Raw genomic sequence first — 6,000 nt, forward strand, 5'->3', positions numbered from 1 at the left:
CCCTGGCCACAGGACGTTACTGGTCACACTGGTGCTGTACAGAGAGAACATTCTCCCTGCTGCTACCCAGGAATCACATTAGTTGCAGCATCATGCTAGGACTGCATCCAGCTGGTGCCTGCCCTGTGTCCTGAAGCCTTCTGCAGAGCCACCCCATCCCGGGACATGCTCCTCCTTAGCCAGCCCCTCGCTGCTGGTCACACCCCCTCACCTCCCCACTGCCCCAACAGCCTGGGGGCACTGACCCCTGGAAAACACTCCTGAGGTTCCTCTTTTGGGTTGCTCTTTGGTGCCTTCAGCTAAGCACAAAGCATCTGCTGTTTCCTGGAGAAACATCTCTCTTCCCAACCTCACCCAAGACCAAGGAGAAAAGGCTGCATCCTCTGGTTCAACGAGACCCATCTGAGCTGGACATGTCCCTGCTCACTGCAGGGAGGGTGGACAAGATGACCTTTGAGGGTTCCTTCCAAGCTGATACATTCTGTGATTCTGTGACCAGTGTTGCCTGATCAACCCCAGCCCATCTGTGCTCCTCTCAGCACCCCAGTGAAGGTGCTCTGCTGGTCTCCAGCCTTTCCCATCAGCCTGGAGGGCAGGAGATCCTTCCTTACTGGTGCTGCCCTGCAACACCTCCCTGGAGCTCAGCTGGGCTGTGTTGGCCTCACCCATCTCTCAGGGCTGACTTTCTCCTCCTGGGCCATTCTCTGTGCTCCAGGGAGAGGCAGCCACATTTGCATGCACTTTAAGAGCTGCTGGGCAATTAAATTGAATTCTAACGATTGTCTATCACACATTAGCAATTTCCAGCGTGCTAATATTAATTGCTAACAAGATGATAAGAGCATCAGGCAGGCAGCATGGAGCAGGCCTGTGCTTGCTTGGTAGGAAAGTGTGAAAGCAGAGTGAGATACCCCTGCAGACATGGAGATCTGACAGCCAGAAGCTGTTGCCTGGCCTGGGAGCACTGGGTTTGGCACCTTCAGCCTGCCCAGGGCTGGAGCTCAAAGCAGGCTGACATGCCCAGTTCTCGAGCTTGGCTTCCTCACAGAACAGGAACCTTTGCAAGGTCACACTGTGTGCAGCTGGGGCTCAGTTCTGCTGAAGATGTGCATGGGCTCCCCTCTCCATCTCAGGGAGTTGAGTGTGTCTTGTATTTATGGGAAATTCAACCAAAGAAGCCAGTGACTGCTTGGTTCTCAAGATGCAACTCCCTAATCCCTGTCCAGAGCTACACCCCTACAGATGGTCCTCCAGGGAGAAGGAGATGGAAGGATGGGAATGGGGCAGGAGACCAAGTCTCTTTGTTCCAGTGCCATCACGCCTGTCACTTCTGAGGCAGTCACTGCAGTGACCTTCCCCTCTTCCAGGCTGATATCATGATTAAAATGCCCCTGATAGCTGTGTGGATGGACATGCTGGTGGTTATGGGAATGGACATGGGTGTCTGTGAGGATGGAGGTGGTTGGGCTGCTGTTTTGGTTTAGCAGGACCTGCTCTGAGCTCGCCAGCAATGCTCTGGCAGGCTCTGAGCTGCCAGGAAGTCTTTGCCCTGTCACAGCCAATGTGTTAAACAGCCTCACATCACAGAGGGAAAGTGAGGAAATTAAAGCTGAGGCAGCTGGAACAGCCTGTGTGGATGAGCACATCCCTTTGGAGAGCTACTCAAGGGCAGGAGGAGACCCAGCAGCTGTGAAGTGAACCCAAACATAAGGCTGTGGAAGCTGCTGGCTTGCAGGGAAACCCTTCCCAGGGAGATGTCTGGGCTTGGCTGCTGGGCTTGTGAGGGCTTCAGGGGAGGAAGCTGGCCAGCTGGGAGCACAGGGGTGTCCCCATGGCCAGGATGGCAGCTGACATGGAATCCTCAGCATGTTTCTGTGCCAGGAGGCAGAAGGAGAGGGTTCTGGTGCAGGGGTGGCTGCCAGCACATATGTGGAGCTGGTATGAAGCTCAGCAGGCAGGAGAATCAGAGTGGTAGGGGTTGGAAGGGACCTCTGGAGATTCACCCTCCCCTGCCAAAGCAAGGTCATTTAGAGAAGGTGCACACCCAGGTGGGTGCCCTTCTGTGCCTCAGAAGAGCACAGGCTCCTCTGAGCATTCCCTTCATCCTCCTCATCTCCACATCACCCAGCCTGGACCTATCTCTGGCTGCAAGCAGCTGCCTGGAGCAGGCTCAGTTCACCTGGAACAATAAAGATCTCATAGCAGGGTCCTTCCAATGAGGCAATTTTGTCCCAAGGGTTATTTATCTACTAAAAAAAAAAAAAACAAAACCCAACCCAAAGGCCAGCCCAGTGTGAGTGAGATCGTCTGCAGCACACACCCGTGGTAAATCACATTTGGACAGATGCTGAGTGACGGTGCCCAGGAAACGTATGCAGACTCCTCCTGTAATCCTTCTCCTCCAGCAGAAGCAGCAATTCCTGCCTCATGCAAACGCTCCACCAGAGCCTCGCCACATCAAACGGGGATGAGCCGCTGACGATCCCTCACGATCGTCTTCATTGTGCTCATGAATAGTCATCTCCCCCAGAGGAGGGCTCGGTGGTGCCTCAGAAGTGCTGCTGCCGGAGCCTCCTTCCAGGTGCAGCCGTTTTGGCTGCCCAGGTCCATCAGCTCTCACCAACCTTGCAATCAGGTTTCATGCTCCTTTCCCTTCTTCTCTTCATGCATCCCTTGGCTGGCTTAAGGTTTAAAAGGTCTCTGCTAATGAGCCCGGAGAGGGAGCAGAGCAGCGCAGCAGAGTCCTGGTCACACCAGGTCCTGCACCAACCTCTTCACCTCCCCATCTGCACTGTGGCTGCAGCCCCTGCTCCCAAACCTTCCCTTGCAAACCCAGGCCAGCTTGCAAGGCTCTGGGACAGCTCTGTCGTGGGATGACAAAGGAATTAAGGGTGGGAAGGTCCAACACCCAGTTCAGACCATAACCACATGCACATCCATGTGCTTGGCCAGAACTTTGGACTTGTTTTCTGAAGATCCTGCAGAACCAGGGCAGCAGCAGCTCCTCCAGCTCCAGTTGTGTACTCATTTATGTGGTACGTGGGAGGCTCCTGCTCTCTGGTCCCATCTTGGAGCTGCTGTTCTGGAGAAAACAAGCAGGTAGAAAGGTCATGGATAGCTGGGCTCTTGGAGATTCAAAGAAAAGGATAAGATGTGGATCTGTAATTCTGGTGGTGGAAGGAGCCAGGACTCTCATGGTTCTTCAGCCTTTGCCTTGTTTCTCTGAGGAACTGGTCTGTGGGGGAGCTGCCCATGGATTAATGTGTGGCATTTCACATGCCACCACTTGTAGGTCAGGGCTCAGCAGAACAAGGCTCATCCTGCCAGATCTGGGCCTTAATCCTGGTGCCTGGCAGCCACCAGATTAGCAGAGGAGCTGCTGCAGCAGTGATGGGGCTGTGCTGGTTCAGGGGGGGTCAGGTAGGGGCTGTCACATGCTGGGTGTCAGCTTTAAGTGCTAAACCTCACAGGACTGAGCAGCCTGAACAGGAGAGGTGCTCCTGGCATGGGCAGAGTGCTGCTCTCCACCTGTGCCAGCACCAGTGCCATGGTGTCTGTTCCCATCCCATCCTGTCCTCTCCTGGTCAGCACCGTGGCTGTTCACCTCCCCACACCCCAAATGGCTCCAGCCATGCCCCCACCCACATCCCACTGCTCTCCAGCTCCTCCATCTCCAAACTCCAGATGCCTCAAGGATGGGGGTTGGTGGTGTCTGCAAATGTGTGGGGTTAATCCCAGGCTGCCCAGAGAGGCTGTGAAGTCTTCTTTTGGACATTGCAACCCTGGGCAAGCCGCTGTGGCTGCCCCTGCTTTAGCAGGGGGTTGGACTGGGGGATCTCCAGAGGTCCCTTCCAACCCAACCATGCTGGGATTCAGGGATTTCCTGGAGACTCCCTGGCCAAAGCTGGCAGCTGGGCAGAGCTCAGGGTGTGCATCTGCAAGGGACCACATCAGCACTGACATGGGGGAGCACAGGGTGACTCCCCTTTTGCTAGCCCTTCCACCCCACCTACGAGGTGATGCTCTGGTACATGCAGCCAGCTCCTGCTGCAGCCAGTCCTATGATCTGGGCATCATCCACAGTGCCCAAGCATGTGCTGTACCATCCCTAGCCACAGCCCCAGCCCCTTAATGCAGCTGCCAGGGAGGTCTCATGCTGCTCAGGCCCCTGACAGCACACGGGTCACAGCTCTGCCCATCAAAGTGAGGTCTAAGTCTGGCACAGTGTGTCCATGGCCAGTGCCACCTCACTCAGCTCCTTCACTGGCTTGTTCTGCTCTGAGCCCAACCTGCAGAGCCCCATGGGCACCAAGATCTGGGGTAGGAAACCAACTGCTGTGCTCAAAGGCAGTCCCTGCTTGCTGCCTTTTTTTCCTCTTTGCTTTCTTTCTTTCCTTCCCCCCCCCCCCCCCCCCCCCCCCCCCATTTTCTTTTCTTTTTGCTCTTCAAATCTTCCTTTGAAACCAAAACTTCCTGTAGTTTGAAATGGACAATCAGGGCCACTCTGGCAGCTGCAAGCTCTTGGCAGGAGGATCAGAAGCACAAAACTCTTTCTTTGAGGCAGATGATGCATTCATCTCGCTCATTTGAAACAAAATATGATTTGCAATTTAACTTTCCCTAATGAGCTCCCGCTATTATCCCCTTTCCATAATGGCTGGTGGCACTGGAACAGATTGTTGGTGCACATGGTTTACAAAACATTTTCAATGCAAGCCCCCAGTTTTTTTTTTTCTTATTTTAAAGAGCAGCAGCTGCTAAGCACGATAATTATTGGATTTCATCAAAATAAACTCACCGAGCTGCGGCTCGCCGCCGCTCCGCTCCCTGCCGCCGCTCCGCTCCCTGCCGCCGCTCCGCTCCCTGCCGCCGCTCGCCGACGGACCTGAGGGGTTTCCTAAAGGTGCTGAAGCTCTGTTTCTCCAAGGAGAGAGCAGCACCACAGACATCAGCCTGGCACCTGAAGGGTCAGGATGGGCAGGAGGCAAATCCTCACCCCGGGAATCATAGAAGTGCGGAGGCTGGAATGAGAGGGGCTTCACTGCGCTGTCCCCAGCGTGTCTCTGGTGGCCCTAGGCCAGCCCAGCCCGGGGCAGTATCACCTGCAGGCTCCAAACAAAAGCTCTGCCACCCTCACCAGGGTTTTGTAGCACCACTGACATTCCCACTGTCCCCCTGGCCAGGTGCTTGCCTTGGCACTGCTCCCCAGCCCATCCCTGAACTCTTGTGTCTGATGAATTCCCACTGAGCAGTGGCCACTGCCACCTTCCCCTGTAGCCACCTTGTCACCCCCTGCTGCAGTCATGGCCACAGCTTCTCACCCCCTTGACTCCAAATTGCTTGCCCCCATCCCTCCAGACCCGCTGAAGCTGCTGAGCACCACATCCATTACCACTCAGCTGGGCACCTGCAAGGGCACCTGGGGTTCATCCTGCCCATGCTGCTCTCATCTCACCCATGTGCCTGTTCCTAGGGCTGCCAAGGGCTCCCATGGTTGCTTCCCTTTCTCCTCCACTTCTAAGCAGCTTCTCAGCTCCCAGGAGCACTGCAAAGCCTCTCCCCAGCTGGCCAGCACAGGCAGACATCCAGAAACCCATCACTTAGCTCCTGCCTGTACAGCACAGGGGTGTTGTGGAAGTGCTGTAGGGATGGTGCTGGAAGCTGCTGGCACTGGAGGGGCCCACACCCCCAGGGGCAGCCTCCAGCCCTGCCCACCCTCCAAGACCTGCTTTGCTGGAGGAATCCACAGAAACCAGCAGCAATATTTGCCATGCACTGGGACCAGGTGTTTCCTTGAGCAGAAAAAGCCTGGACAGAGTCAAGTGTCCATGTCCCAGCCACCACTGAGTCCTGCTGAAGGCACAGCCTCCACTGGGCATCTCCAGCCACCACTGCTACTCTCATGGTGGAGAGAAACCCACACCCATGGAGGCAGAAAGGGTGCAAAGCAGTTTCTGGTGCCATGCTCCTGGAAACATCAGTGGCAGACTAGGTGGAAAC

This window comes from Indicator indicator, chromosome 22 (assembly GCF_027791375.1).
Source record: "Indicator indicator isolate 239-I01 chromosome 22, UM_Iind_1.1, whole genome shotgun sequence".
Taxonomy (NCBI): Eukaryota; Metazoa; Chordata; class Aves; order Piciformes; family Indicatoridae; genus Indicator; species Indicator indicator.